This window comes from Sceloporus occidentalis, unplaced genomic scaffold (genome assembly GCF_023333645.1).
Source record: "Sceloporus occidentalis isolate IW3139 unplaced genomic scaffold, rSceOcc1.0.p SCAF_2, whole genome shotgun sequence".
Taxonomy (NCBI): Eukaryota; Metazoa; Chordata; class Lepidosauria; order Squamata; family Phrynosomatidae; genus Sceloporus; species Sceloporus occidentalis.
Genome location: NW_028316982.1, coordinates 212,141,890 through 212,154,803, shown reverse-complemented (window position 1 = coordinate 212,154,803; position 12,914 = coordinate 212,141,890). Strand labels below are relative to the sequence as shown.

General features: G+C 41.4%; 1 long non-coding RNA gene across 1 annotated transcript in view; it reads left to right on the top strand.

The window, feature by feature from the left end:
• The window catches only part of LOC149319668 (uncharacterized), a 91,061-nt gene extending 88,494 nt beyond the window's left edge, over positions 1-2,567 (top strand). Inside the window, exon 3 of the long non-coding RNA XR_016279888.1 lies at positions 1,250-2,567. This is a non-coding gene — a long non-coding RNA (uncharacterized LOC149319668). The remainder of the gene's footprint in view (positions 1-1,249) is intronic.
• The last annotated feature ends 10,347 nt before the right edge of the window (positions 2,568-12,914 follow it).

The window sequence follows — 12,914 nt, the reverse complement described above, 5'->3', positions numbered from 1 at the left end:
CTGTAGAGAAGACCGAGGAAGCCATTCCTCAGGAGGCTCCTGGGGGGGGGGGGGCTCTTCGGTTTAACAACCCCCTCTCTCTACTCCTCTTTCCCCCCTCCTTTCCTCCCTTCTTCTTCTCCTTCTTCCAACATCAGAGCTACCAAGGGCTGGAGCACCAGGCAAAGGCTGCAGTCCAGTAGGTCTCTCAGAGGTTGGGGTGGGATGGGGAGAAAGAGAGGGAGGGAGGGAGGAGAGAGAGAGAGAGAGAGAGACTGTTCATGAGAATTGAGGAGGAGCTCAGGGAACCTTGCAGCCGGTGCCTCTCAGCCACCCCCACCTCCTTTACATGCAACTAAGTCAGCATCCCTTTGTGTGTGTGTGTGTGTGCGCGCGCGCGCACGCATGTCTCTCTCTGCAGGTGTGAATGTCTGGACGCGTGTCAGGGAGCCTGCCTGTCTGGAGTGTGTGGATGGCTGGCTGGCTGCGATGGGGGGGGGGGGGGGGTGTTGCGCGCGCGCGTGTCCATGGGAGGCAAAAGCCCGCCCGCGCGCCAGGCAGTCAGTGAGGACTAGCAAAGGTACGTTGGAGACCAGCTGAAGGGGAAAGAGGAAAGCACCAGCACCAGCACCACCCCCATCTGACTGATTTCCATCTACTGAGCATCCCATGTATTCCCTGAGGAGGATGGGTCTCAGGGAGGGAGGGAGGGAGGGAGGGGGTGTAATTATGTTAATGTCATATTTGGAGAGAAGATTGTCTTTCCTTCCTTAATGGTTTGTTTTGGAAAGAGGAGGATCCCCCCCAAAAATTGTTTTTGGAAAGCCATCCTATAGTTTTGACAGCAAGTGTGATCTATATATGTGTGTGTATGTTTCTGTGTGAATAATACCTATATATATGAAGAAGGGAAAGATTTAGAAATGATAGTGATGGTTTGCAGGAACTGTTGCCTGCCTGAGGCATCCCATTTTGAACTGTGCCGCAGAGCAAAAAATGACAAAGGAAAGGTTGGACGGTCACAGGATCACCTTTCCTGGCTCCAAATGTTGAAAGGAATCCAATCTCTCCTACTGGGTCCAGAGGTAATCTTGGAATGAAATAAGGGGTTGGGGCAAGGAGTTAAGGGAACCAACTGGGAGGGGATCAATTAGCAAATATTTTCTCTCCGCTTCTCTTCTGTATCGCTTTGTCAAGTTGTCCTACGACGAATTATTTTGATTACTGTTATTTTTCTCTCTCCACCTCTTTTTCTCTTTCTCCTTTCAAGACGAAGTGCACCACGAAGAAAAGCACGCATGAGCTATGTACGCCAGACGCTACTTCAGTGGCCAGGACCTTTATGGCTGCTGATTCTTTGGCTTTTTGGTTCTTCCGCCGAACATCATGGATCTGTTCATAAAGTAGACATTTTCTGTTCCATTCCACCAATGAAACTCAATGCCGAAGGAAGAAGGAATGTGAATCTTTTCAACACTGTAGTTGTCTTATTAAAAATGCTTGGACTTTCAAACAAATAAAACAAAAGTGATGGAAGGAGCAGGGCAGGGTTTCTTTTTTTCTTCTAACTGTACAAAGAATGTTTTTGTGAAAGCTGAATTGTGGTTCAAATAACCTGGCACAACGAATGACAAGTTACTCAAAATCCCTGTACAGATTAGGAAGTGAAAAGCAGCTCTGCATTCAGAAGGAAGAAGCTTTTTTTTTTTTTTTTTTGTCTACAGATAAAATATTTGATATGGGACCGAGAGTGGAGAAAAATACCCCTTAAATTGTGCCCAAAGGGCATTCTTGCTCTGGAATGGCTTTAAGATGCAGAATGGGTCAGGGCCCACTATAACAATGATACTGGAGATATAATACTGAACTGTTTGATCTGTCTTTAAGCCACTGGAAGAAATGGAAGAAAATTGTATCAAAGTCTACTTCAAACAGATTTTAACTTGTATTTAGCTGCCTCTTCTTTATTTCTTTTGCATGTACAACTTTGAAAACCTTGAAGAGGGGAGGCTTTTAAACAAATCTTAGTAATCTTGTTCATGCAGTAGAAAGCCTATTTTGACAGTTTTACTGCTGCCTATTCATGTTCTATCTTCCAAACCTACTGAAAAAGATATTTTTTTTTTTATAAAACCAACAACCAAACCCAATCTGATTAATTGAAGAAGAATTCGACTGGATCTTATCAGACTTTTCCTAGTCCCTGAGACCCTAACTTGTGAGGTTTTTAGTAACAATCACAAGTCAGGCTCTTGGGACCTAGGCGGAGGGGAACCAGCAACTTTGGACTTTATTGATTAACTTATCTGCAGTATTAATAACACCAAAATATTTGCCTGGGGGTGGTGGTACATGACACGGCAATTGGATGTTTTGGCCTATTGAGAAAGGCATTGTGCATAATACAGATGATAACATGTGCTGCATAGATTTCTGCATTCATATGCTTGCATTGTACTCCAACAATGCAATCCTATATGTATCTACTCAAATGTAAGTCACATTGAGTTCAGTGGGATTTACTCCCATTTTTACATTATTGAATATTTTGTATTAATGAAAGGCATCGATCCAGGTTTAGATGAATAAAGCAACACAAATATTTGACAATGAAAGTATTGTTGATTTGTATATTATTTTCATTCTGAGGCCTTGCAAACACCTTTCTTCTTCTTTTTTTAAAATTTTCTCCTTTAGAGTTTCAGTTCAAGTGCATGTGAGCATTTCTCTTTTCTGTAGTTTTGTTCCAATATTTTTCATGTTTGGGTCTTATAAAAAGCCTCCTAAGTATATTACAGAACTTCCAGACTTAACATAAAGCTAATGTCAAAAGTGCTGTGTTTTCTTGCAGTTATTTTGATCAGATATTTTGTCCAACTTTAACCCAATCCAGCTGTGCTCTACTTTTTCATGCATCATTTAGCAGACCTTAGTTGTCATGCATTAAAATAACTTGGCTTATAAATCATGATGCTGCTATGGTGAACTATTCAGCAACCTGATGAGAGGAAGCTATAAAGAGATACAAACATTTCACGATTTGTATTAAACTTATAATAGTGCTTAAAATATCTAAAATATTCTGAATGTATTACTTTACATATATCTCTAAAGTCCACAGGTCTTTTTCAGCTGCCAGTGTGCTGTATTACTCATCATCCTCTCCAGTGGAAAATTCAAACTTTGCGAACAGAAACAAAAGCTTTGCATATCGCAAGCATTCAAACAATTTTCTATTTTGAATGATATTTTGCATCAGCTGGCTTTTCCCCCACTTATGTGGGAGGAATTGTTGTAATGTCAGCATCAGCAGTGTCATAACAATACATTGTTCATATACTACAGAATGATTCAGTGGTATATTTTTAAACATTGTCTTCCCTAAACTGTTACAAATAAATAGGATGTAAAGGTATAGCACATTATAAAACAATAATTAGCTTTTTGGTAAATCCAATCTAACTGCAAATTTATAGTCTTACTCTGACAAATTACAGGACAATGAAAACTATATCCAAATCTATAGCACTGTACTGTAAGCAAAACCTTTTTATCAGAAAAATATGTATAATCTATCCTGACTAGAAGCTGCAATAATGTATATGTACAGCTTGAATGAATGAATGAATGATAACTCTCCATGTACATTCATATAAATAGAAAGGCAGAAATATATGGCCTAAATTGATCTTCTAATGTCAACCAGGGCCACATTCCCACTTACAAATAAATCGCTTTGTGATCCAGATTGATGGATAGGTTTGGCAGCAGAGCATGGTTCACACTACATTTGCCCAATCGCATTTTCTTGCTGCAAAATAAAATAAAATAATCCACTTGTAGTTCACATTGATGAATGAATCAATTCAAAATGAACCTGCTCCAACCGGCCAAAAATCAATTCAAAATGAACCTGCTCCAACCGGCCAAAAAGCAAATTTAAATCAATTCCGATCCACATCTAGTTCACACTTGCACGGAATCAATTTATCCCAAAAGATGCAGAAAAAACAGTGTCAAGAAGACATGGGTTAAATGGGTCTAGTGCGTGCCCCCCCTCTCCGAATCGCTTCAGCAATTCGGTTCAAGTGTGAACCATGGTAATTTAAACCGGTTCAAACCAATTTGCGATCTGGTGTAAAAGGTAGGGGGAATGAGGCCCTGCAGGATAGACCAACTGAATCAATTGCTGAATGGTACATCAACACGGATGCTAACCTTGCTGGCCTTGTCACCCCAACTTTCCTTCTGTACAACCACTGATCATTTGATCAGACCCCATAAAATCCATAATAGATCTCTGTTGAAATAATCCTGAAATTTGTTTATACAAAAAACCATTCTTACCATTTTTGAAGGAATATAGCAGTATACATTGAATAAACCCACATTTTATTAAAATTAATATGCCAAATAAGTTCAAATGTAGTATCCTAGCAGTGCAGGCCTAATTTGTCAATTGTTGAGTAGCAAGCACTATAAAATATTATCTTATATCAGGTCAGAATATTGTCCATCTAGTCTAATACTGAACTGGCAGAGATTGCTGTATTTATTTATTTAATTTATATCTTACTGTTCTCCAAAATGAGACTTTTTCTCTTGCCCAATACCCGATTCTTTAAACTGAAAATGTCAGTGTTTGAACCTGGAACTTTTTGTTTATAAAGTATACATTATATTATTAAACTATAGATAGAACTGTGACCTGATTTTGAAAGGTGGTATGTGTGTGTGTGCTACAAAAACTATGTAATGATACCTTGTCATCCCGTTCCATTGATAATAGTGTCCAATAGCCACACTTGGAATCACCCTGTCCATAGAGGTTACTTTCAGTGAATAAAGCAGATCTCTATGTTTGTCAATTGTGAGACATTATACTCACTAGAGTATAAAATATCCTGTGTAGTTATTAGGACTGTTGTGAAGTTATTAAAGAAAGAAAGAGGAGACTGCCAAGGCTTACTGACTCTTTAATTGCTCCTTGTGATGGTTGCATGGTACATTCCAATTTCAGAAACTGTGTGCCTCTAGCTTCAGTGTGAAGTATCAGGAAGTGAAAATAGGAGAGGACCATTATCTCTAAGCCCTGCTTGTGAGTTTATCAATAATATGTGATCCAGCATGATCTTAATATGTCATTTCTTTCCTTTTTTAAACTGGAAGGACTGACCCTGCCACTAGATACAGTGAAGAAGTTGCTTCATTAAGTTGATTTTGATGCAAAGGGAGGAACCACATGGCCTATAAGATATCCTCTATAGCCAGCTTAATTTATATGACAGAGAAAACTTGAATGCTGTCTTATTTTTTTGCCTCAGGAAGAAAATATGTATTGGCTGGACCTGTAAAGTACCCTCCCTTCTTACACCCATATCATTAACATGATTCCATAGGGACTGACTTTCCCACAAAATCACTGTGAGTAATGATATGTTGCCTCACAAGTAATTTAGTAATAGGGAAATACCTACTCCAGAGCTGATGCTTCCCAGATGGAAGGAGCTAAAACAAGATGAAATAAGAGAGGACATTCTGGAATCGAGACTTTCAGCATTCCTTGTCAACGGTTATCCTGGCAAGGCCAGATAGGAATTGCAGTACTGCAACATCTGAAGGGATATAGAATCCCACCCCTGTTTTATGCCTGCAAATATAACAAACTGCAAACAGAAAAATCACAGGGCCATAGTACCTGCTTGACAGTTCTTAAAGAAGTCTATCCCATCTTTTAAACTAAAATATGTAACACATCTCTAGATCAAAAGACTGAAGAGTAGCTGTTTTTCATGAGCCCCCACCCCCTTTAAAGGATCCAGGACGGTAGATTCAAGAAATTACAAGCCAGTTAGTTTAACATTATCTTCTAGGTAAACTGGTGGAGCCCAGTGGTGTGGAATGGTTGAGCATCCCTGCTCAGCCACAGAAACTCACTGGGTGGGCTCAAGCAAGTCACATTCTCTCAATCTCAGAGCAAGGTAATGGCAAACTCTCCTCTGAAAAAACTTTGCCAAGGAAACCCCATGATAGGGCCACCTTAGGGTCACCATGAATCAGAAATTGCTTGAAGGCACACAACAACAAACTGGTGGAAAACATCCTGCACTATAGTTAAGGATTCATAACCTCACGTTACAGATCTGTAACTGCTCCTTATTCAGCTATGCTATGCATTCACCACAGTCATAAGTGCCCCCTGCAAACCAACTGAAACCCTTTGTCACACCATGGTTTTGGATCAGAAGAGGGCTGGCTGTGTCATCCTGAAGCATTGCATTCAGCCATGCTGCGGTCCTCTCTGGAGTTTAAGATGGCTTTCAGTGGCTGGTTTCTTGGGTCATTTGAAGCTAAATTTATGTAGCTATGAATGTGATTTGATATCTTGTCAACTCTTAAGGACAGAATTATAAGCAAAAAGATGGACAAAACTGCTGAAACAAACATGCCTTCTGTAAAAGTAAATCCAGTGTCATTAGACTTCTCTAAAAGTGCAAATAAATAAAGAGATAAGAGTGAGCTAATTTTGTTTTTATGGACTCCCAAAAGGCTTATAAGAATTTTACTAACTTCTGAGTTACAAGAAAACCTAGTTATAAGATATGAAGAGATGTCCTCTAATGGACCAAAAACTGATTCAGGAATAGAAAGTAGAGAATGGAAATAAATGGTAATTTCTCTCAATGGAGGGACTCCCTAAAATAGCTAGAACTTTTAACTTCTTCATAAATGATACAAACTTAGAAGTGAATAGTGTAGTGGCCAAGATAACTCATGAAACAAATTATTTAGGGTGGTGAGCATGTCAGCAACAAGAAATTGTGAACTCCAAAAAATCTCATCAAATTGGAGGAATGAGGATTGGACTGGCAAGTGTTATTCAGTATAGGCAAGTGTAATTTGATGCATGTTGCAACAATAAATAAATAAATAAATAAACAAATCCCAGTTTCAAATATATATTAATGAGATCAGAGCTGGCAGTTACTGATAAAGAGATCTTGGGGTTGTGGTAGAAAGCTAGATGAAAAATGCTGACCACTATGCATCTCTGGTTTATTATTTTAAAAATGGGATAAAACTGCCTACATCATACTGCCCTCATATATATTCAGGACATAACAGCTTCTGCAAAACTGTGTACAATTCTGGTTAGTGCACCAGAAAAAGTGCACAGTGCACAATTGTAGTGCTATGATTCCACTTTAACTGTCATGACAACATCCTATGAAATCATGGGATTTGTAGTTTAGGAAAGGGTGTTACAGTTCTCAGACAGAGGGTTCTAGTCCCTCACCAACTAAACCACAGGATTCCATAGGATTCAGCTATGGCAGTTGAAGTGGAATTCTAGTTCTATAACTGTGTGAGGTGAAAGGGAAACACAGAACTAGAAAAATTGTAGAAAGGGGCAGCCTAAATAATTAAGGGACTGGACCAACTGGCATGAGGAAAAGTTGCAGCATTTAGGGCTATTAAGTTTAGAAAAATATACGGCAATACATGGCAGATATGTACAAAATTATGTATTGTGTGAAGAAAATAGATAAGAAGAAGATGTGGAATTCACAATCATAGTTAGGAATGCTCAATCTAGAGATATCCAGGGATAGCCATGTTGTCCGTACAGCAAAGTACAATAACTTCCAAAATTCATATAACAGCAATTCCTTTATTTGGACCAACCAAAACGCACAAAATACACGATGAAAGCTTTTGAAGCTCCACTACCTTCTTCATCAGGCAAATGTGTTAAAAATCAAACAAAAGAAAGAAAGCAATGACAGTATTCAAGCCATAGGCCTACATTTTGTACAGATGTTGTTACAGTTACTCTTAGTTAAGATCGTAGAGAGGGATATCTATGTAGGCAGAGGCCATTTGTCCTTTCTGGCCATGTGGGCTCTGGGAAACAAAGAGTCATATAGTCCAGGAACTAAAATTTAAACTCCATTAGCATCACAAAAAGAACACTGAATTTCTCAAGAAGTCTCTGTGCTGTTACATTTGGAAAACTTTTAGTCACTGTTTAGGTAAAACAGGCCAAATGTAGTCCCATATATTTATAACTGATCCATATTCATAAACTCTATATATTCAAGGGGTAGGGAATTCATAGGGTTTGTAAAAGTTCCCAGGCAAGTAGGGTTGCCATAACCCGGTGGGAGGCGTGACTGCCCCGCTTTCTAGGGGGCAGTCCTGGTCCCTTCCCACCCTCTTCAGGTCCCGGGTAGGTGCCCGGCTCCTGGCCCTGCTGCATCCCTATACTGTGATGAGCTGAGGGAACGCAGCAGGGCTGGAGCTGGCAGAGGGCGGGCTCTGCTGCTCTGCCTTGCCCCCTATTGGCCAGCCCTCCCAAGGAGCAGGCTTAGATGTTTATCACACTATGCTCTTAAAGAGCTACTATTCCAGTGTGACTCCTCTAGCAGCCTCCTGTTGCATGCTGGGATTGGCAGTTTTAAGGACCTGAACTTCTCTGCCTGAGAATTCTAAATACCCCTCCTTAAAACTGCCAATCCCAGCATGCAACAGGAGGCAGCTAGAGGAGTCACACTGGAATAGTACCTCTTTAAGAGCATAGTGTGATAAACACCTTAGTCAGGCAGGGCTCCTCCTCGGCTTCTCCTCCTCCTCCTCTTGCAAGGAAGGGGCTCTGAAGCGCCGGGAGAGCTGCCTCACCAAAGGGGAGGGGCGCCTCAGTGACCCAGCCATCGGAGAAGAAGAGGAGGAAGAGGCCTCAGCAAGGCTCAGAAGAGGAGGAAGGGGCTGGCACCTTCCACACCCCTTCTGGGCCCCAGGCTCCCCCCAGGATTGCCCCCGTCGGACATTGGAAGCCCCCTCCCCAAGGCCCCCCAAACACACACCCCTCTCTTCTCTAACCCTCTCTCTGACTCCCTCTGTTACCCCACTTTAGCTAAGCCCTCTCTAACCCCCTTCTATCTACCTCCTTCTCTCCATCTAAACCCCCCTCCAACCCCTCTCTATCTACTCCCCCCTCTCTCTAACCCCCTTATTTAATAATAATAATAATAATAATAATAATAATAGGATTTATTTATATACCGCCCAATCACTGGGAATCCGAGCGGTTTGTGAAATTCACAGATAGCCCAACTACACAGGCAGATCAGCTCCTGGCACTGAACAAGCAGAGCTCTGCTCTGGAGCCACAACAAACTACATTTCCCAGAATTCCATAGCATTGAGCCAGGGCAATTAAAGTAGTGTCAAACTGGGTTATTTCTGCAGTGTGTATGTAATCTGAGAGCCCTGCAGAGAGAACAACTCTGGTGCTTTAGAATTTAAGCCCATGCCCATCTAACCCCCCTCTATCTAACTCCCTTATTTATAAGCCTCTGAAATATGCAAGAGGCCATGTTAAATAAAGCCATGTTCAATGCCCAAATGTGCTGTTTCGAATGGAGGGGGGTGGTTTGGCCAGAAAGGGAAGTACATTTCTGCCATCTGTCTAGGAATAATGCCAAAATGTCCTCCATTTTGATCATGCCTAAGAAACATGCATTTATATTAACATTTTTTAAAAATCACCCAATTTTTCTGCATGTCCTCCATTTTAAAAAAATGCTGTCCTACATTTGTCCCGGTTTGGAGATCCTGACTTATGGCAACCCTACAGGCAAGGAAGGTTACTGTTTATACTCGACTTTAAGTTGACCTTATGTATAAATCGACATCAACTTTTGGGGTCAAAAGTGTGGATTTTCATAGGACCCGTTGACAAATTGAGGGTCAGCTGGAGCAAGGCTTCGGGGCCAGTGGATCAGGCTTCCTAGCTTTTCCCCCACTGGGCTCTCCCTGTTGAGGCAGCTCAGTTGAGGAGAGGCTTCAGGGTGATCCATCACCCTTCCCACCTTATCCCCAGCTGGGCTGTCCCCACAAGCAGCCCAGCTGGAAAGAGGATCACAGGGACGTACTGTGTTGAACTGTGTATAAATTGAGCTTAATTTTTTGGATTAATTATTGACCTAAATTTCTTGATTTATAGGAGATTTTCAGACCAGTGCTTAAGCGCTGGTAAAATGCAGCTAAAACATTTAGGAAGCGTGTGTGTCTGAAAGCTTGATGCGCTTCCTAAATGGCAGGGAATCTTTATGTTCATAGGAAATTGCCTCTCCCTGAATTATTCAGGTGTGCTGGAGGGGAGCAGATGATTCCATGCCATTTAGGGAGCGCATCAGGCTTTCTGACACACACACTTTCTAAACGTTTTAGCTGCGTTTTACCAGCACTTACCCCACGATAAGCACTGGTCTGAAAATATTCATAGACTAGTACATACAGTATTCTCCTATGGATTGGGATAGAGCAAATATTTCCATCCCATTCCCACCAGCAATCTCCAGTGTGAGAAGGAATTGTGACAGGGATCCTGCTTCTATTGTTTCACCAGAAACAACTGTTGGGAGGGAGTTGGAAACATCTTCTGCAGCCTGATCAACAGGAGAACAAATTCCTGTTTTTCAGAGTAACTGCTCCCTGTTAAATCAGGATGGGAGGGGGGTGTTTGAGGCCAGGAGACACTACTTATCTCAGCTAGGGTTTATTTTGTTTTGTCCTGTCCTGTCTTGCCAAACCAGAGATGAGTTAATCTACTGAATATGAATGGTGGAAGAAATAGGGAATAACTGTTGGCCCTCAACTTTCACAGGGGTTCGTGGTACAGAACCTCTTCAAAAGTAAAAAGAAACATGAACATCTTAGGGCCCCCAAACCATATTTTACGCACGCACGCACGCACGCACACACACACACAGAGAGAGAGAGAGAGAATACCTGTACTGAAAGGATGGCTGCATAGGCATTCCCTTGCTCGCTCGCTCACTCACTCAGGCAGAAGGGAGAGGGAGACAGGAGATGGGCATATCCTTTCTTCCTATTTCCAGTCCACCCCACCCTCTTCCCCCACCCACCTACCCACCCACATGAGTGAGCAAGGGAATACATGCACCTTTCTTTCTCACACTAATGAACTGGGAAGCAGTCTTCCAATAGTTGTACAGCAAACTACTCTTGATGAGAGCTACCACCTGCTTATCATTGCAGAAGCATTTTATTTTTATTTATTTTGTAATGGTAGAAAAAAGAAGGAATGCATCATTCCAGCTGTTTGTTTCTCTTGCTTTCTTTCATAGCAGTTGCTTGGGTCTGCTAATTACAGGCAGGAATAGCTACCACCAGCAAGAACATGGAAATGAACAAGCTAGTGTGGTGACCCCAACTCCTGGCAAAGCAAACTGACAAACAACTGTGACTGGTTGCCCAATGATCAAACTGGGAACAATTGTTCAGACCAGAACTGACAGAAGCTTCCCCTTTTTGGTTACCGTCCATGGCTGTTGAGTAGGAGTAAGTTCTGGTGGCTGCTCTACAGATGGTATGGTGGAAGCTGAAGGTGTGATGGAGAAGAATGCACATCAGTTCAGCTTCATATGTCCAATAGAATTGAGGAGGTACTTTCCACTTCCTCAGTTTGCAAACCACCCAAGGTGCACTTGGCCTTATTAAGTTAACAAGATAACCATCCATAAGAAGTTTTCTACTAGATTAATTTGATATCTCTACCTCATTTGGAGTGTTGTTAGCAGGTAGAATATTAGAAGTATTGAAATTTCTTTGCATGTGTTCCTGATCAGGAACATGTGTACATTGTTCTGTTCCCTTACACGAACAGAAAAACCAAGATATGAAGACCACATGAGGAACACACGTTAAAGCACATTCTGTCTAATATTTGTTGTTGTGTGCCTTCAAATAATTTCTGACTTATAGCAACCCAAACCTATCCCAGGGATTTCTTGGCAAGATTTATTCAGAAGGAGGTTTGCCTTTGCCTCCCTCTAAAGCCAAGAGTGTCACTTGCCCAAGGTCATCCAGTGGGTTTCTATGGATGAACAGGAATTTGAACCATGATTTCCAGAGTCTTAGGAGTCTATACTAGCTGAAAGTCTGAGGTCATAATGCTCTAGGTTGGCCCCAGATTGGTCATAACTGGCCCTGGACTGGCCTCAGATTCAACCACGTGCACCGAGCCAAACATAGTGATATGCCACAGTGGTGTCTATGTGGGAGAGCCATGCTGACAATGCACTGGCTTTATTTACTCCGAAACAAAGCCAGGTATACAATGAAAACCCACAGTATTTCCTCAGAAATCACTGTGTGTCATGGAAACAGACAGTATCTGCTTCAGGGTGAATTCAGGGGGTTTTGCCCATATAGACAAAGCCTTAATGCAATGCTCAAACCACTACACCATGCTGGCTCTCTTAGGTACTATCCTCTGAATACAGCATGAAGCCTTTTTGTAATTGAAAGCTGCAAAAAAAAAAAAAAATGGGAGAGAGATCTTGATTTGCTGATCAGCAGCAGATTAGTATTTTTCTTGATGAATGACAAGTAAGCATGTTTAGCTAACTATGTAAGTGCATGCCCACGACTCTATCCATGCTACATTTCTTTAAAAAATTACAGTATAATGTTTTAATATGCAATATGTATTGTAATCAGCCCATGCTACTGCTAGCAGGTCTTATAAAGGTAACCTGTAGTAACACTAAGAGAAAGAGTGTGTGGAGAATGCAAGAGAGAAAATGTGTGATGCATACAAAAAAGGGGCGATATTCACTATTCGATGAATTCCTGGTTGGTAGAGCAGATTGAGCCAGACGCATACATTAGTGGCTGTCTGCTGCTGATGTGAGCCATGTTCACTGCGGTGGAAATGAAAGATCACCTAGTCTCTGACACAAGCTTATTTGTACATTTTAATTTTCAAAAGGGAAACCATTGTTTTACATATGTGTCTTAACCCTTCTGTGTCTTTCTTTTCATTCCCATGCCTTTACGTTGTTTACTAATTAACTGTCATTCTGAAATGCTATTTAGTAGCTTCATGAAAAATGTCTGTCTCCCCC